This window comes from Diadema antillarum, unplaced genomic scaffold (genome assembly GCF_040938485.1).
Source record: "Diadema antillarum isolate AM-2024a unplaced genomic scaffold, OU_Dant_1.0 scf00000139, whole genome shotgun sequence".
NCBI classification, from domain to species: domain Eukaryota; kingdom Metazoa; phylum Echinodermata; class Echinoidea; order Diadematoida; family Diadematidae; genus Diadema; species Diadema antillarum.
The window spans coordinates 1,553,960-1,575,413 of record NW_027271028.1 but is presented as its reverse complement, the minus strand read 5'-3'; the positions used below and the strand labels follow the sequence as shown (position 1 = coordinate 1,575,413).

Sequence of the window (21,454 nt, the reverse complement as noted above, 5' to 3'; positions counted from 1 at the left end):
AAGTAGGGAGAAAATAGGGCAAAGCTTGAGGAGGGAGGGGAGAGAAATATGGGCTCTACCATGAATGCACTTTGCTATTAAAGTCCTCCTGCAGCACAGTTTTTCAACTCCTTTGTAAACTCAATTTCAGGTTTCTAAAGTTATCAGCTTCTTTTGACGAAATCTGTGACACATCATCTCCCCCATGGGTAAAAATCAGTAATTCTATTTTTCTCTCTCCGTGAATAAAAATGAAGGGAATCACAGGCAAGATGGGATCATGGTCATAAGGAAGGAGGAAAGAAGAGCCAACGCCTTTTTCTTCACCGATTGTAACTTCATATTTTGTGGACATCTAGAGGCATTTGATGACTTGAACCTAAACCACTTGATGACTCAATAGACCAAACCTGACCAAATAAGATTCCCACTGCTCATGTGATTGCTCCTCACGAGACAAGCAGTTAGTTGTAGAAGCACCACCGCACGCTGTCGTTGTTCAGCGTGCAATTTTTGTCGATAAATTGTGGATATTGCTGACGTCAACCCATTTATTGTACATTTACTCCTATATTAGGCTCATAGTTACCTCAAAGTTTTGTGCACCATTGCACACCTCTGACATCACAATATTGGTAATTTGGCTGCTCAGTCAATCTCAATCAGTTACTGTGCACATTCAGTCACTCATTTTATTGTCAGGAACTTCAAATGACAGCTTTCACATACATCCGTGCCACAATGCCATGTACATGTACAGACCATTCGTCTTTCATGAAAAAAAAAAATGGTTGCCATTTCTGTCGTTCGTTCAAGAATCTGTGTGGACCACAGTCGTTGATGTCCAAGGTGTTGTATAAAACAAATAATGCATGGTCTTTACTTGTTCAATGGAACAAGATATCGCATTCAATAAGGCACAATGTTCAAATCAACTTCGACTCATTGAAAACAGTGCCCAATTTGTCACCTTGTGTGAGTTCTTGTACCATTGACCTCCGGACCATACATTATTTGCATATTATAAATAAAGTAAAATCAGACAAACAGACAAACAATTCTTGGAGACACAAATCTAAATAGGCCGAAGAGCCTTGCTGTGAAACAATAACAGACAAAGCAGAAAATCGAAACAAATACCACTGCACTCCTGACCATTCACTATATATTGTACAGTAGATAAAATGAAATCAGACAAATATTTCTTCGAGACATTAACAGCAATCTTAACAGGCCAAAGAGCCTCGCTGTAGATCAATTCAGACAAAACAGAAAATATTTCAACACTCCTACACCAGGTACACACTATGCAAAACACCCTTGCATCTGCAAAATTGAAAAAGAAGATCCCTATTTCTTTAAGGTGACGACGAAAACGAAAGCAAGATCTGTTGTCGAGCCGCTGAACAAAGAGCCAGATAATCCTTCAATCATGATACAAGAAGGACACAAAGGCAGTAGTTATGCCTTGAAAGGACGGCTGGAAGAACAGTGCTAGACATTCGGAATGAGGAAACAAGCATTCACTACAGGCTTCTATGATGGGAGCTACAGTGTACAATGTACATTGTACAATCATGCCACTGCACAGTAATACACAGGTACAGTATGCTGAACGTGGCACATAGCAGACTTTATGAATAGAATATTTCAAAAACATATGTATTCAAAAGTACTAAAATGTGGTATCATAACAGCACTCCAGGGAGACAATGATATACATGTACTGTAGATTCTTCTGAAAGTGATTTTTTCTTTAAATAAAAGCCCCTCTTGTATGATACTACACAATCTATCTCTACAATCTGAGATTCTGTCACTGCCCTATCTTTCTACAGAGAATGTAAGCAGCTCTTTCACATGTTCCTTCAAAATTCTACAATGTCTGTGGAATTTACATTATAACTGGGTATTCAATGACATTCATACTGTAAGACAATAATAACAATTTCAAATACTTCATCATTACCAGGGAAGATATCAATAATGGTCACAGGGAATGCAACAATTTGAAAGGCTTGGCCTGCACTTATCATCTTTCCCATGTTTGACACATGTTTTTTAGTGCCCACTAACAAAACTATTTGCAAAGGCCTTTCGGTTCTTGAGTTGTTGCGTTCATCATCTCTGTCATGAGTTGAGAGGGAGGCCTTGTCACTGCGCAGCTTCATTGCACAGTTTGACCTGTGTGGCGGAGATCATGTAGTTGGCAGTGGTTTGCTCGGGTTGGACTGGGCTATAAACATGTTTCAAAGCAACTTTGCGTTTATCATCTCCACAGAATGTTTCTGGCTCAAATGCAGTAATATGCAATCACACCTTTTTCGGTGTTTCAGAAATGCGTTTCTAACCCCATAATCAAAACTGGTTTGCATCTATCAACTGTCCAAATCTCCCGGAAAGTCGTTTGGTAACCTCAATTCTACGCTAGAAAGTGAGTTGATAAATGCACCCTGGATCTCTGATCAATCTTTGGACAAGGGAGGTGGGTTCCCCCAGCTGCCTCCCAATTTCCCCCACTATGGGCAAACACAAGCAATGTTCACACACACCAGAATGAACCCTTTTCTCAAACTTGAGTTTGCATTGAATTGCAAAAACCATTGAATTTGTGTGTGTGTGGACGCATCATTAAAGAAAAATCATTTCCACCCAATCTTTTTTTTTTTTTGGGGGGGGGGGGGCGAGGGAAATGTCGCACTAATTTCCCCTGAGCAGTGTGTGTGAATAGTACTAAAAAAAAAAAAATCAATTTTTTTTTAATCCCACAATGCAACTCATCACAGCAGGTCCACACACTTGGAAGCTGAGGGTCACATTCCCATTAATGTTGATTTTGTTGTTGTTGTTGTTGTTGTTGTTGTTGCTGTTGTTGTTGTTGTTGCTGTTGTTGTTGTTGTTGAAACATCATGATAGTTTGTCCTGCACAGTGTGTGTGTGAATAGTGGCAAATAAATTCAAGTTTTGCATTGCGATGCAAAAACCGTTAGCTCTTGTGTGTGAATGCTGCTAAGGACTCTCCTTGCACTCGCAAGCATACCGAAGAAGGACCACCCTTTATGGGGGCCCTTTCCATTCCACATATGACAATGTGCCTGTTCCCCCTCCCTCCCACCCCCCCTTTTTTTTATAGGGGAAAAAACAGAAAGAAACAAAACCAGACAAGGAGACAAAGAGAAAATTAAATGTCAAAGAGGAACACAATTTACTATGGAAAGAAAGAAAATGTAGAGTAGTGAAGAGGGATTCTTTTTTATTTACGCCACTATCAGCTGGCTGGCCTAATGGGTATATTTCAGTATATTTAAGGGACAAGGACATTCTAGATGAGAATACATATGTAACACACCACTAAGGGCTCCACTTTACTGTCTTCAGATTTGTGCCAATTGTTGACCTACAAAGGGATGGGGGTGCATTGTGAAATGCCCCTAACCAAATAATTTCTTCTTTTGTTATGAAAACGTATTACTTGCCTTTGCAAAGTTTGGACTCTCCCCCACCCTCTTTCTTATTCTTTTTCTTCTTCTCCATAATCATTGTACCTGCTCACCGATGTGGGAGATTAACTTCAGAGCAAGATAAAATCACTTAACTCAAAGTTTGTATACCATAGAAATGCTCATTGGTGAAGCTGCAACATTACAGTACAGTAGGAATAAGCATGGAATTCAGTATAAAGGCCGAGTAGCCACAACATTGTATATGATACAGTGTACATTGTACATCAGGAGAGACGCAACACCCAATGATCAGAGCTTAAATATGCCCCACACAACGGTGTAAAATGTCAATTGCCAACAACAAGATATGAAAACCAAAAGTGAGCAGATATATTACAAGACAAGTTCACGGATGAACAGACAGACTTGAATTCAGATTTATCTGAACGCTACACTGTACCTGAGGTACATGTATCAGTCCTGTGGTACCCCTTTCATGCTAGTCACTGAGGGGGATCACCCAGAAGATTCAACGGGGAACACCCACAAAAAATTTCTTTCACGCTAGCAAATGAGCTCCCACCTGAACTTCTCCCTTTTACTCTGCTGCAAAGCAAGTACACATTATGGCACATGCCCAAAACAGCCAGCAAGACATTGTTTGTATGTCATCGCTTATCACCCGAGAGTTTACCCACAATGCCTATAATATAACATACTACAGCGTCACTCAGGAATTCTCGGGGACGCCTGCCAGTTTACCAGGGTTGGTTCGATGGTACGATTTCACAAAAGTCACTTGGCATTTCACCTGGGAGTTTACCCACGATACCTTTCATGCTACAGCATTACCTGCAAGTTCTCGGGAGATCTCAGATGAAAACTGCTATGCATGAAATGGGTACCATGGTACTGTACATTAAATACAAACTGTGCTAGGTTATCAAATTCACTTGATTCAGTATGAAAGACACAGAGATTTATCACTGCATATGACATACACGTGGGTCTTCTTGTTCTGCTACAAAGTGATGTTCCAATAGGTATAGCAACCTATCTGGCTCTTGTCCAGACAAAGTGGCTACTGTAGGAAACACTTCTTTCCCTGAAAACAGGAACATGCATCATGCACAAGGTCTGATGTTACAATATAATGTACATGCCATTCCATACTGCAGAAGAGCAATACAAATCTATTTGGAGTTTCCCCCTCGGCATGTTTTTGTCCGCAAAGAAATGAAAGGAATACTGGATCATTGGTTGTTTGTAGCTCTCACAAAGTACGTATGCAGAATAACATATAGAACTTTAGAAGGTCTGTTTGTTGACCTGGTATCAGCTATGACCTTGCAGCACAGCAATTAGAACTGAAAACTTTTATGGCCAAGTGAATTATGGTACAAAAAGGGGACTGCAACAAAAAAAAAAAATGCAAACACTACAACAAAGTACTAAGACTTGTTGTTCCCATGGTTGGCTATAAATACACGAAAAGTAAAAAATATTCGTGATCACAGAAGTGAGAAAACAAGCCATGAAAATTGTAAGCCTATATTGATCAGAGAGTAACAAAAACAAAATGTTAAATCTACAGTTTTCTGTTTGGTGAACAAAAGTACACTGAGGTTCTACTGTATGTTTAGGGGGCATCCTGAGCCCATTTATGTATATAATTGTACATGCGGAATTCAAAATGGACTTCAACATTTGAGCAATCACACAGCATGTGAATGTCTGCCCATACAACATAAAGATGATGTAATTGAATTTGATATTTTACACCTTTCTTCCCAATGATTGCTCATAGTACAGTCAACCCCACCTAAGCCAAAGATGGACTAAGAAACTTCAACTTGGAGAAAATTTGACTTATAAATGCATGTACATATTTATAAGGGATTAAAATCAGTGGAATATAAAGACAAGAGAATTTGAAAAGACAACTTTGACTTACGCGATTATTTGACTTAAGCGAGGTCGAGGTTGAGGTTGACTGTGCCTCACTATTCAGAACTAACATGAGAGCAATAAAGATGTGACATTTATGCAAAAGAATTAATACTTCAATAAAATAGACCTTACAAATGTAACTGTCCTCACTACTTTGTGCCAACCCTTTGGAGAGAGACTCGAGACTCATGGAAGGCTTATGGAAAACTGAACCCATCATGTTATTGAAAGAATTTCCAAGGAGAAATTTCCACTGAAGTTTACATGGCACAAATGCCCTATAAATAAACATAACGGAAAGGTCAGTGAAAACAAGCCAGGTCATGCAAACTTCAAAAATTTATGGCCATTGCTTGAGGGAAAAAATAATGACGGTCATCAACTCTTCATGGTAAATCATAAAACCATAAGTTTTTTTAAGTACAAGGAATTGAAAATCAATTACTTTTTAAGGATTATTCATGAGTATTTCATTTTGTGCCAAACTTTTTCTACAGTGTGTATATTCCAGACCTCGGATAAAATTTCAAAACTTTTTGCAGAAATCATAAAGTTTAATCATTTTTCAAGGCTTGTACATTTGTACAAACCCAGGGATGGATACAGAATGACAGCACCCAGGGTGTTTAACCTTTGGTAGCCTGATCAGCTACCTAAAATTTAAAATTGATTTTTATATTTCCAGTTATTTCAGGCCATTTCATTTATTTTCTGATCACCAAAATTTCAAATTCAAAGGTTTTAGAGGCTTGAATTGGCCACCAGAAAAAGAAGTCAGTGTAGAGCTCTGTAATCTCTCAAGTTTTGGATTACTGTCATTAATATGAAGGTAATAATCATAGTCATAGATGTGACATTATTATTTGGTAACAAGATTTTAAGAAAGAAGTTTGTTCAAAGGAATGGAAGCTACAGTGTACAACATGAGTATCAATGTGTTTAGTGATATGGGATTTCATGAGTTGTCTTCTTTTATTATGTTTCAGAAAGGGCTTTACTAGACATACTTGGTTGATGATCGTTATAAATACATCCCCTAGGGAAAAGGGAAACTTGGGCTTGGCCTCCCGATGTGCTCAAACCATTGGACTTTATGCATAATTCATGGGTTATGTTTAACAGCTCAAAAGCATTAGGCTCTCTGGATGGATGCGACCATCAAGATCCAAGATTGGATGAGGGGATATAAGCTGAACAGTCAAGTAACAGCGGCAACACAAACTTGTGTATCATATGCTCTGAAAATGAACACTAATCTGAGTCAGTACCAAAAAAAAAAAAAAAAATCTACCCTTTCATGAACTATTTTTAATTGATTCCATAGTTTCAATATGAATGACGCTTACAGGTACCAGCAAAAATATTTCAAGAGTTTCCTGCTTCCGTATATCTCTCATTGTTCATTTAGTAGTATCTTGCGTTCAGTACGATCATCGAAAATGAATGATGGATATCTGGTTACCCACTTCAAATCTAAAATTGATAAAGCCTCCATACTTCATACATGTAGTGGTATACCTAAGACTGATGAGTAGGGCCTATCAGTTATCAATCACGCCACTTCAAAAAGTTCAGCAGATACACTTGACTCAGTATGTAGTGCATTTATTTATAAATATCATTTAAATGAATTCAAATAGAACAAAATTAAACACATCAATCACCAGTATTCATCAGAAATAAGAAGTAAGAAGTAAAAATGCACATTATATTTTCTGATACCAGCCTGATAAGCTTGAAAATTATAAACATGCTCTCTAATTATTTTATGGTTTTCCCTGAAAAAAAAAATTTTAAAGCAATTGTTGCAGATACTACTGATGCATCTGGCACAAGAAAAAAAAAAAACAAGAAAAAAAAACATATCATTCATTTCAGCAGTGATTGTTGAGGGACACAGACTTTAATGCAGTAATACAACTAATGTTTTTCAATGATCATTTTATATAAGACATTAAGATCATGCTTCTGAACAGCTCCCCAAAATAAGCACAAGTTATATCAAATACAAACATTCACTATGAAATAAGGCTTTGTATTTGATAACACACACCAAGATTCCTTTATTGAGTCTAAGTCTTGACTGTTTCAGCGTAAACCAATCCTCTCCGATTTGTAGGTTGCAATATACACTGATTACTTCCCACTTGGGAAAGATCTGATTCTTTGTTTTCAGCTCCCATTCCAGCATTGGAACAGAGTGAGCCCAGGCATAAACAAACATTGAAGTCATACCATTGATGAGGCCAAGGTACCGCCAAACAACAGATTATCAACAGAGCAATGATACACCCCTGGGTTGGTACAATGTAGTACCTGGGGATAACATTGACCTTGCAAAACTTCACACACCCATCACAAAGCAAACGATCATATTCAGGTCAAGAAAACAGTGTTTGAAAATAACATGACTAAATATACAGTGATGAATGTAGAGCATTCTTGAAGCAACCTTGGAAGGATGGTTGAATATCTTTTCCCCTCTGAATCCAAAAACATGTTCTTTAGTAATTAAATCGATGCAACTTTATGACCTGGAAAATTGATATGACTGTACTGGGTAGATTTTATTTTCAGAAGTCTGGGTGAAAAATACAATAACAAGTCAATTCATTGAAAGTCATAAAGGTTACAGCTCTCTGCAAAGTCTGAGCAAAGTTTGTTGCCATGGTTTAATAAAAAAGAAAATTGTGAATGGAATAGAATATCAGCTCAAATAAATTATTTATGAATACTAAAGTACTACTAATGTCATAACATGGAATACATGAAAGTAACTTATACGTCTTTTCCCAAAGTTTTTATGTTCAAAAAGAAGAGAAAGTGTGCCCTGATTTTAAACACCTACATGTACAGTACAGGTGTATACTGCATTTGAAATTATCCAGACACCAAATGCAAGCTTCGTCCCTAGAGTAACCGAGCATAATTATGTACAAGGTGTACATTTAAAAAGCGTTAATCTTCTATTACATTCAATGCTCTGCATCATTTTTGATGTGGTATTATCAGTATCAGCAAATTTTTTGCAAACTTTCTCTCCCCCCCCCCCATTTTCCTATATTGTCTATATGATTTACAGTGTACATCTTACATTACAACAGCTCAATGATGCCTTTTCATGAAAACTCAAGGTCACTATGAATAGGACATTTATCTGACTCCATCACTGGCGCGTAGCATTTGGATTTCTGTTGTCAGCCCAACCCAGTAAATTCACATATTATAAGAAAAGCACTCAGAGAGTGCAGACTTCCACAAAGCAGCTCATTTCCACCCATATAATGCCCAAAATGGGCCTTTTCACCAATGATGAAGAATCCTCCTTTGTGTCTCTACCTTAGCTTCTTATTGTGTGCACTCAGTGTACACATGCGCACCTCAAATACGCACAGTTTGAAATTCCCTCGTTCATTGGCCCGATTTGTCAATATAAAATTCTTTCAAAAATATCCCCCTCCCCCCCCAAAAAAAACCAAAACAAAACAAAACAAAACAAAACAAGACAAAACAAAACAAAAAACAAAAACAAATCCTGGATGGATCCAGACCATGGTCCGGATCAAAATTTATTATCTGTTCCTTGGGGGTGTTTCATAAAGCTGTTCTTAAAGTTATGAACAACTTAAGAACGACTGGTGATCACTTCTGATGTGCTATACTTATCAGAATTTCCATAATTCAGCACAAGAACTGATCACCAGTTGTTCTTAAGTCATTCTTAACTTTAAGAACAGCTTTATGAAACATCCCCTTGTCTCATTATCAACTCTTCCTGTAAATTTCATCCAAATTCTTGTGCAACTTTTGGAGTTATTTTGCAAACCGACAAATAGATAGACAAACAAAAGCCAGTAAAAAAATATACACTCCTTGACATAGGGAGGTAACAAACTTAGGTTGTAAACATCACTAAATGCCCAGGCAACTGTGTTTCTATGAATCTTCTCAGCCTAAACAGCAAGGCAGTATTCATAAAGCTAAACACAAAGTATCTCAACAAAAATGTTAGGAGGGGATGTAGGCCTATGTACATTTTGTATGCTGTACACTGGTGTTTCAACCTACAATCATATTGGCCGAGATTTGGTAAGTTTTGGTCACCCACTGGAAAGAACCTAAATGTATAGTTACAGGGTTCATACTCTTTCTCATGAAGTAAATTCCATGACTTTCCATGACCTTTGTAGCCAGAATTCCATGATCTTTCCATGACTTTTACATAATTCTTATTTTTTAACACATTAAACTGAAAATATGATCTCAAATCAAAACGAAGTAAAGGGAATACATACATCTCACACAAACAACAGATAAACTTCTATAATTTTTGCAATTCCATGACTTTCCATGACCTTTTGATGAAAATATCAGTTTTTCATGACTTTCAAGGCCTGGAAAACGACTAGGCCAAATTCCATGACTTTCCAGGTTTTCCATGACCCGTATGAACCCTGAGTTAAACCAATTAGCGTTATAAACCAGAATGTCACACAATACTGTAAAATCTGTTTCAAAGAATATTTTCACGTACCGGGACAGATATTTTTGTAAATGGGGAGATCACAGACGTTCTTGTGAGATGTTGTTTTTGCTATTTGACATCAAGGCTATCATTAAGTGCACTAATACCTGTCGATTTCAGGGGCGGATCCAGGAATTCCGTAAAGAGGGGGCGCGTTTACAAAATTAAAGGGGGGCGCACGCACCCCTCCCCCCATTTTTTTTTTATTTTTATTTTTTTTTGTTTCAACAAAAAATAAAGGGGGGGGGGCGTGCGCCGGTTGCGGTCCTCCCTGGATCTGCCTCTGCATTTGCAATACTTATACATGTGTGTTGTTAAATTCATGGCCCAACAGTGATTTGCAAATTCGTGAAAATTAAACCCTCAAAAAAATAACAGAAGTCTCTTACAGTGCTGGATTCAGACAGGTAGCAGTACAGTACATATACATCACAAGGCAAACTGATACGGAGGCCATGATAAATGATATCAATTTCTCCATCATACGACGGCTGTACTCTTGTAAAATGTACGGTGTATTTGCTGTCAAGTTCACTAAGAAATCACAAGACATTTAATAACAATCTTCTCACAAGCACAGCAGACTATCAAAACTCTAGGGTCTACTTGCATTTAATACTTTTGACTCAGATTTTGAAATACTTGGTTATTGCGTCTACATGCACCGCTCAGCTCCTTTCAATACAGTAAACACAATTAGCACTCGTAAAATTAACCCGTTGAGGATGAGTCCCGAGTATACTTGGGCAATTGCCTGTGGGTAATGCGTTTTGTAGCAAAGTCAGTCCATCCTACATGTGTGTACAATACATCCCAAAAAAATATTAATAGCTAGATCTACACATCTTTTACTTTAGGCCAAGTAAAAAAAGAAAGTAGTTTCTCGTCCGGGTTTTTTGAGCAAGGCGATGAGGGAGGTCCTTACTATTTGATATCTTACTATTTTTTCGAGGATTGTCAAAATGAAAGTAATATGTGTTTATATGTGTGATATAAACCACTTATCATTTGAGTGATGCACAATTTAATACCAAATCTGCGTATATTGCTGTTTATGCATGACAAGTATACCAATTTAACTGCACTGTGACTGTATTCATTCAGTCATATCAATGGTGTGGAAAAAAAAACATGTTTTTTAAACATAAAATATACACATTTATGCATCACTTGTTGAACCTATGAATCCAACCATTACCTCGGGAAATGCATAGCATTATTTTTGCCTTTCATCACAACACAAACTTACTGAGTTAGATCTTTTCTCATATGAAAACTTACAGCTGTATTCGCTCAAGAATTTAAAATGCCGCAGACAGTACTGCCAATTGTCAACCCTGTGAAACAACCACCTGATTTCCTTTTTACTGAAAGACAGAATACGAACCAGTTGAATACTATATTCACTATTTAAAGCCGTTCGCTGTGCACACGTGCGCTTGAGATCTGTTCTCTCCATCACTCCACGATTTTTTTTTCGAGCTCCAGAACGCATGCTATGCTGGCTGGCTGGTCTTCTCTCCTACAGGGAAACCCCGTTATAACGAGTTTGGTTATAACGAGGAACCGCTTATAACGAGGTGATCGCGTCGGTCCCGTTTTCCTTTGCGTGTAATGGCAGAACGAATCGGTTATAACGTGTTCGGTTATAACGAGATTCCGGTTATAACGAGGACAATTCGGTAAATCATGATAGAGAAAAACATAAGCAATTTGATCGGATATAACGAGGTTCCATTTCTTGACCAAATTGCCGCTTTCAAACACGCGACAAATGAAACATTGGAAACCGAAATCTCGCTATCCACGTCTTTTCCCGTTTTGCAGAGAACCGTTCCTTCCATGTTTTCTTCTTAATCACACGATAAGACACAGGAACACCTTCCGATGTTCCTACTAATTATTAAACATAATCATTCGGTTTTTCTTTTTCGCGAGAAACGCGTGCGTGATATGATGTCAGACCACAGCGCAACGAGAAAAAAATAGATAACGCATTCAAAAACTTTTCATGTAGCGACAATAAAATTTGACCAAAAATGGACAATTGGAATGCGTGTGCAACTCATCATTATATCCTTTCCAATTTTAGTTCCGACTTCCAGTTCTTTTGCTGGTTTTGAGCAAATATGAGTTTGGATGATTAAAGCCGAAATAATAAAATCATCGCCCCGATCCCGCCGAGTGACAGTAGCGTTAAAATAGTTGAGTAACGCATGTTAACCTATACTTAATCGATGTTCAGAAAAAGAAGCAAACGCATTTATTAGTTTGAACAGATCTGGATTTGTTCATTATCATTTAACAAATGATAATTTAGATATGAGTGTGTATGATCAAAGCAGAAATGGTGGAATCATCGCGATCCTGCCAGGTGACAGTAGAGTAAAAATAGTTGAATAACGCATGTTAACCTACTTAATCGGTGATCGGAAAAAGAAACAAATGCATGTATTAGTTTGAATAGATCTGGATGTGTTCATTATCATTTAACGAATGATAATTTAAATATGAGTGTGTATGATTAAAGCCGAAATAATGAGTGAAATCATCGCGATCTCGCCGGGTGACAGTAGCGTAAAAATTGTTGAATAACGCATGTTAACCTACTTAATCGGTGCTCGGAAATAGAAACAAACGCATTCAACAGTTCAAGAACGGATGTACAAAACGCGAAGAGATTTTCGGAAGAAAATAAAGAACGCATTTTTAATCCCTTCGAGCGCAACGATCATACATTGTACATGTATAAAATTACAGCCAAATGATTCATGAAATTATCGAATTCCCGCTGGGCACCAACAGCGTAAAATACCTCGCAAGTTAGCGGTAAACAACGCACGTATTTACTCTGAAATCATCGCGATCTCGCCAGGTGACAGTAGCGTAAAACAAAGTTGAATGACGCATGTTAACCTTAATCAGAAAAAGAAACAAACGCATTTATTAGTTTGAATAGATCTGGTACAGATTTGCGTAAACAGGATAAGCAACCTCCCACATTCAATCCTGTCACATATTTTCAAGAACGGTCGTACAAAACGCGAAGAGATTTTCGGAAGAAAATAAAGAACGCATTTTTAATCCATTTGGGCGCAACGCTCATACAGGTGTACATTGTACATGTGTACAAGATTACAGCCTAAATGATTCATGAAATCATCGCATTCCCGGTGGGCACCAACAGCGTAAAAATACCTAGCAAGTTACGGTAAACAAGGCCTGTATGTTACTCTACATATATTTGCCCCCATATTTGCGCTGGTGTTTAGAAAAAGCTTAACAAACAAGAATTACAATAAAGAATTAACTTATCATTTCAGCCTCTATTTCTTCGTCTAATTCACAAATAATCTCCCTTTATTCTCTCAATAATAACGCTCAATAATTGTGTAATAACAACGCAAAGGATATGTTTAAGTTTCATTGATGGGTGTACGACGTCATGCTTATGTTTTTTTATTTTTAATGAGTATGGTTATAACGAGGTACCGGTTATAACGAGGTACCGGTTATAACGAGGTAATATCGCCAGTCCCACGGATCTCGTTATAACGGGGTTTGTGGTTACATTGCGCAATCAATCTAGCAGCACATGAAGCGGGCAACAGCACGAGAGAAATGTACCGAAGGTGCTCAACGTCCTGTCAACATCACGACGTACCGAGTGCGCTGTACATCACAACAGCCCAGGCCCGCCCATCCAACGACAGTTCAACTGCTTTGTGGGTCATTCCTTCTTGCCGAGCTTGCAGTGTGAAATGCATGCGTTATTACATACGCACTACAGAAACTACAGCTGTACTACAGCTAAGTAGAGGACGCAAGGCGTAATTAGAAATAAGACATCACGATTGGTAGGTGAATTGTTGATTTTTTTTTTCGGCGGCCGAAAAAATAGTAAATATCAAACAAGTCGATGCGGCAACTGAAAATCGATGCGGGCGGGGAGCGGGCTGGGACGGAAATTATGAATTTCTTGGTATTTTCAGCGCCATTTTGAAAATAGTAAATAGTAAAAAAATCGATGCGGCGGCCAAAATCGATGCGCGCGAGGACGAGAAACTGGTTTCTTTTTTTACTTGGCCTTATATGCTGAAATATATGCATAATAGCAGTTTTCATTTCGTTTTATCCTTCTGATGACCTTTCAAGGGCATAGCACTCAGCATTTTGTCTTAAAATTCTATTTCCATTCAGTACGAGATCAGCAGAGTTTTACAGCAAATAATGTTTTGTATGGTTTCACTCACTGTTTCATGTTATCGCACCTGCTAGAATCTATATCCGCAATCGTGCAGTCTATCTAATAAACCGGTACCAGTACGGCATGTACGGCGTGTAGTCAATCATCGAGATAAAAGGATTTCAAAAGCATTTAGCACCTACTACTTTCACAAGGGTCACTGCACTGGTGTGTGATGATGGTACTGTATAAAATGCAACATCACAGCCCACATACCTACTACTAGATTAGATAGTGCAATGGTAGATTATTTGAAGTGGTGCTATTTCTCAGGCACATTTGAATTGTAGATTGACTTCTACACTTTGCAGGCTACATAATATCATAGATGCACTGCACTGCACACAACCCAGGTGCCGGTGCACACCCAGCCCAGCCAGGGATGTCAACACACAGGGGTCATGGCGGGGATATTCCCCGTGGTAAACCTATCCTGGGTTGAAATCTCATCATGCAGCACCGAACAACCAGTTACATCACAGAGAAGAGTGACAACAACATAAAATTTACATTAACATGTTAGAGCGCAACGACCATTAATCCAGCATCACAAGCTTTTACAAAAGTCTTACTATTCAAAGTAAACATCACGACACAATGCCAACGCAAAGCGAAATCAACAGTGCATCGGGCCATGCTAGCATGTAGCTATGAGTAACGCAAGCTGTCTCTTGAGCTTGTGCAGGAAGACCCCCATGGCAAACTCTCTGCGCTCCGTGAGGCAATTCACTCGCTCGCTATTGCCCGGTCAACCAGCACTGCAGCAGCAGCCATAAGCCATCCTTAGCCTTGGCCGTGGGTTTCACAGCGGCAGCATCTCCCCTCTGCTGTACCACCTCGAGCTCGTGACCTTGCCTTCTACTGAAGGAAGACATACTAGTACATATCCCTCAAAGTGAATATCACAAGCACTCTGATCTACTCACCTTCTCAGTAAGACAGTATTTCCGTGGAAAAAGAGTTCGTATACTAGGAGATGCACCTTACTCGGTCCACTCTTTTGTATTGTAGGTCCAGGCTGACGAGCAACTAGCACTGCATTTCGCTCAGGTTTTGGCTTTACATACTGTGTGAGCTTTACGAACCTTGCTAATGGGCTTGGCTTACCTCGTCTCGGCTGCGCTGTGGTTGTTGTTGTTGTTTTAGATTGTGGAGCTCTCTGCCGGGTGGGCAATTTGCTCCAAAAAATATAATTATTCAGATATGCCTGAAATTTAATTATAAAAACCTAAACTACTTTAAATTATTTACAAAAAAGCAAATTACATTTATTTTCATATTTACAATGATATATATACAACGGAAGTATGCGCTGTGGTTGTGTTGTGTGTTTGTTTGTAGCATGCGTGTGGTATCGTGTGAAGCCAGCTAGCCAACGGGAGAGGGAGTACTATGAGTACGCATCAGTTTGCGTGCGGTGCAGGTGCATACTAGTAGCATCTCGGTTGCTCACACACACAACAGGGGCTCTTCAATTCAATTCAATTCAATTCAATGTTTTGTTTCATTTTTCGACAAGAATATATAAACTCACTTCTTTTTTTGGTAACAGAAAATCAGGTGCGTAAAACTATGTAGGATGAAAAGAATATAGGCCTACAATAATATTTGTAGCACCTTGCGATGATTACACATTATCATAAAACACAAGTGATTTGAAGTAAGTAAACATTGTGGATAATTCGAAAAATGGAGGGACCCACTAAAAAGACAAGTCTTGTAGGGTGTGGGCCCCTCTTCGACAATGTTCGCTCTCGCTTTGAGCGCGTTTCAAGAAGTCGAGAAGTTCTGATAGGCACGATGTTTATAATGTTACATTTCAAGTTAACTGTCGCAAAAAATTATACACAATCGCGTTGGAAAACCATGCAAGCAAAGTTTCCCTCCAAGAAACTCATATCATTACATTTCATGCTAACTTGAGTCCTGAAGAACGGTTCACCAATTCTTACCATTGAAAAAAACAAGCACACACACACACACACAAACAAATAAAAAATTAAATAAAAACAAAAAATTAGTGATTTTTCTTTTAGTCTTGGAAATATCGGAGTCTTATATCGTCTATTATGCCCGTTCTTATTCATTTTGTTTTTATTGTGAATGTGTAATCATAAAGTCCTTTTGAACATTATTATGAGGGCAAAAGAGTGAAACTAAGTGAAGAGTTTAAGCTTGAACCCCATTCTCCATTTGAGATATTGTGGTAATGTGAATGATTTTCACAAATTTTAACAAGACAATTTTATGAATGGTTGATCGATTTTGCCATCCAGGAGTACAAGTAATAGAATGATAAATTTGTTTCTCCCATTAAGGAAAAGTGTTGGTTATATTCTGGGGAAGATATAATTGTGAGTTATATTCATGTTAGTGGAAGCATAGTGTGCTCTTCATTTCTACACCTATATCAGCTGACTACTGAATTTGTGTGTTGATATGAAATGCATGAATATTCATCATCCTCATGAATATGCATGACTCCCAGGGTAGTCATTCAAGTGTGAACATAAATGTTCATACATCACAAAAACTAAGTTCTTTGGTTGTGTGTTCATAAGTTTGTAGAATTATTGTTTGGTAAACAATGATTCATCTGTATACAATAGTTGATTTATATTACAGAGTTTATATGAAACAGTGGAGTTTTAGAGTACAATGCAAAGAAGTTTAATTGTACAAGATGAACTGTTCACTCTGTGGAGTAATATGGAACACTGGGAGAGCTTGAGTAGTAGCCAAGTACTGAGAGGTGGAACCTCCCATGGGAGCTCAGGAGAGCTGAATGAAGGACTTGGTTACTCAGCTGGTTGGAAAACCAGAGCGATGAGGAGACAGTTGGGGGTCTATTGTAAGGACAAGGTCTCTTCTCTTGTTTAGAGGTCATCTCTTTTACGAGTGAACAAGGTCTCTTTTGGAGGATCATCTCCTTTAGTGGACATGGTCTCTTTTAGTGATCGTTGTCTTATATTCGTCTTTTAGTGGACGAGAACTTTGGATGTCAACTTTTAAAGGACGCAGTCTTTAAATGGACGTCGTCTCTTGTGTAAAGGAACATCTCTTTTAGAGGATCATCTCCTTTAGTGGACGTGGTCTCTTTTAGAGGTCAACGTGTTTACCATAGTGTTCAAGCGGTCCATTGCAGTCTTCGAAACAGACTTTACCACAGCGTTTACCAGTTTATGTTTGACAGTCGTCAACACAGTCTTAGGTCTTTGTGTTACAAGTTTTGATCCAGAGTTTGTTGTTTTCAAATTGTAAATAAATTCAGCTTATTCAGTTATATCCTACATGAGAGTGAAAGTGTAGTGGTTTTACCGTCCCACGTGAAAGCCGGACTACGACAATATATTTGCGATTAAACTTGAGAAACAAACAGAGAAGCTACAAAGAAAATGCATGGGAAATCTTTAATTTAGCTCCCATGATATTCATTGCTATGTAATAAGGTTTTATCTTGCTCTATCTGACGATGGATTTTCTTCAAAATGTGGCGAAATGGCTTTAATCTGTTTTGCAATGAAACTATTCAAATAATAATAGTGAACGACATGCCACATCTATATCTCTTCATTAAAAAAAAAGTTCAGTCGCGATCATATTTAAACCCCCTCGGATTTAATGTGTTTTGGGGTACTTTACTTTCTTTTTATCTTTAGTCTGATTAGATAGTAAGACTTAAACAGATCTTTCATCTTGCGTCATCATGACATGGGTCTTCTATTGGGTGTTCACGATCACGTTACGATGAGTCTTTTAAAATACATGCAGGTGGAGGAGCTTCATCTTCATATAAAGGTTCATTGGATACCTCCTTGGTAACGTGTGGAGGGGTGGTTTACAAGACTGCCAACATTTATACATTAAAATTGGGAAGATTCCCGTACGGTCTGGTTCAGGCTCTAGCCGTCTCTTGTCTTACAATGTGACCGTATACCTTGGTAACCATGGTAACGTGGACGTGCTATATTGTTGTAGTAAGCCTGCGCAGCTAGTTTTACACCATCGCTTCGAGTTCATCCTTTCTCTTTAATGAGCTCAACGTGGGGATCATTTCGCGGCTTTGACAATGATCCTATACCCATATACCTGCGCGAGTCTCTGATGATTCTATTTTGGGTCGAGTATAAGCAAGAGTATTATGGGGAAATATGCTTGAAAAGCGACACAAGAAACTTCTCTACTGTGCTCTTGATTTATACTTCCTCGAGAAAGAGTGGGAACGCCTTACTGAATTTCTCGACCCAAGTACCCTGGATATGGCCTCAATGATCTCTCTTGACTCGAGTTTTGGGGTCACTATACTGGGACACAGTTACTTGCTGGTATTCTTACTGTGAAATAACCAGCCTCTGCACTTCCGCCAAAACTGATTTTCGATATGAATATACACAGTGTGTCACGACAAGCGCTTCGCGTTACAGCCACCCGATGCCAAGCGGTTCCGGTTAGTCCTGATGTATGGTCCCCATCAAAAATGCAAAAATGCATAAATCATAAGATTGAGCACGGTATAACATTATTCTAAAGTTGGAGGACCATAATGGATTATATCGGCCCAACGAACTCAAGCACCGAGAGGCATGACAACCTGAATGATTATATAATGAATAATTATCATCCTAATAACAGTTATTCTATTTTACATGGCTCTTCAACTATTATACACTTGCAACCTATAAGTTTTTTTTTCACAGAACAGTGATGGACTGGAATGCACTGCCCGGTAATTATTATTAAACAGATTTAAATTCCAATACATTCAAGGATGCGCTCCAGTACCAACTGCGCTGTGATTAGTTGCACAAGACATCACATCACCATGTGCTGAGTGTTATATACTCTATCGAGAGTTTTTTCAGGGTACATCATCCATCAGATCCAGGATTAAATACGCCATATATTGATACATTATCGCTTTAAACTGTAATTGCCTCCCAATCTACTGAAAACCACTGTATACCAGCAACTTACTCTATAGCAGTTATTGACATTAATTTCTGCCCTATAGAGACCAGTAGTAAATTGGCAATTCAAGGTGAACTTGAGCTAATGAGTAACAACGCAAGGGCCTAAAAACTGCAGATGATGTTCGTTATTAAAAGGTCCGTTTTTCCGAAGGTTCGTTAACTCGAAAATTAAATAAGGTTCGTTATTCCGAAGATTCGTTATTCCGAAACACACAAATTCCCTATATTGACTCTGTACCTATGCGATGTTCGTTAATCCGAAGATGAAAAGGGGTTCATCTATTCGAATATTTTGTGGCATTTTTCCGAAGGTTCTAGTCATTCCGAAAATGAAATAAGGTCCGTTATTCCGAAGGTTCGTTAGTCCGAAAATGAACAGAGGGCGCGAACTAACCAACTGTAACCGAGATGGAAATGCTTGATATAATCATCCTTGTTCAAGAATTTATTCATGCATAGTATATATAGAAAAGATTCTCCACTTGCTTATTATTAAGTGCCCCATACTGAGGCCTCCGTTCTTTATATAGTTATTGTTCACCCATCCAAGATCATTACAGCGGAACAGAGTTCTTGTCAAAATAGATCATCGGCGGTCTTCATCAATAATTCACTCACACTTTTTTATTTTAACAAGCGATAGCACTCTGGACTGCAATGATCAAATTGGATGAACAACTTCTGTCGCATTCCAAAATTTTCGATCAATCAAAATAATATAGCTCTCTATCTCTCTCCTTCTCGCCCCCCCCCCCCTCCCTCCCTCTCTCTCTCTCTCTCTATTTCTCTCTTCTTTTTTCCCTCCATTAGTTGAATTTCATCTTTCGAGGGAAATTTGCAAGTGAATAACTTTGTTAATTAATAGGCCTATATGACATATACGCTGGCTGTATATACTATTATTCATTGTTATACTGTAAGGAGTGAATTCAAGATGTATGGATATACACGTGTGTGTGGGATTCTCTTTCCGAGAAAAAACGTCTATAGGGCCTACAAATGTTCATCTGAGAAGATTATATAAACGATGTTTATAAGACTCTTTACCGGTTGTTACAAAGTTCAGTTGATACTCAACTGCATCGAAGTCCAAAACCAACAACAACACGTTACCAAGCAGCTTCCGCTTAAAGAAAACACACAAACAAACAAACAAAGGATGATAGATTTTTTCACATTCTCACTCTCCCTATATAGCATAGTTTGTATCTCTAAAAGCCGCATATACTCTCAGTTAAAACGTCATCAAGACAAAAATCTCTATAAATCCACAAGAAACAAACAAACCATAAAATACACTGAATATTGTTTCGCATGGTGAATGAACAGAAACACTGCATACTACAGTCATTAAGAGAAACATTCTAAAAAATATTAAGCAAGAGAATTTCATCAAATCAAATTATCAAATAGGAATAAGTTCTTCTCTTAGTTGTATAGCTTTGTGAAATCACGTGACTCAGACAATCATCTTGATGAAGTGAAACGAAGTCAAAGAAATAAGATATAGCCTAATCATGTTGGGTGTTTCTTTTTTTCAAAGAATTGTTTTGGTTCCGCTCAGACCGCTAAGATTCATTTTTTTTTCATGATTAATTGTATAGTAGTTGATGATTTTGTTATCATAATTATTATTGTTCTTAGTTGTTGCCACCCTATGTCACTATTTTCCTGAATTTCACATCCTTTATGCAAAGTGTGCGTCTTTTTTAACCACCAATCATTACATACCATTGCTCCCACTCTTTGGAATAAACTTCCTCTTTATATTCAGAATGCCTCATCTGTCGAATCATTTAAAATTCTTCTTAAAACTCACCTGTTTAATCAGCTGTAATATATATATATATTTTTTTTTTTCTGGAGGCGCACACAGTTATCAATTATTGTACCATTGTATCACATGTATTTTTCTCTTCTTTTCTTTTCTTTCTTCTTCTTTTGTTACTGTTAACGTTAATTTTGTTAATGTTATTGTGTTTTCTGGTCTATTTGTATGAGTAGCAAAGTGCGCTTAGAAACGTCAGTATGAAGCGCCATATAAATGCAATTATTATTATTATTATTATTTTGTCGTATACTTCATTTCCATAATCATATGTGAATATAATGTCCAGTTGTTTTGTATTTTTTCTCTTTTTCACACATACGACGACAGTATGCATTATTATGTAAGGTTGCTTTTTATGATTTATGTATAGGGACAATGTTGTTATGGAATTGATAATTTCTGTATTGATTTGTATGTTTTACGTTTTTCCATATACTCTGTGCAACTTGTATATCAATTTGTCAATGTACATGGAGAAAGACAATGCAGAAATAAAAACAAACCAAACCA

General features: G+C 37.9%; 1 protein-coding gene across 1 annotated transcript in view; it reads right to left on the bottom strand.

The window, feature by feature from the left end:
- LOC139721165 (uncharacterized) overlaps positions 1 to 15,185 on the bottom strand; it is a 92,838-nt gene extending 77,653 nt beyond the window's left edge. The window contains exon 1 of the mRNA XM_071632493.1: positions 15,070 to 15,185. The gene's annotated coding sequence lies outside the window, so the exon portion shown is untranslated. The remainder of the gene's footprint in view (positions 1 to 15,069) is intronic.
- Positions 15,186 to 21,454: the final 6,269 nt, after the last annotated feature.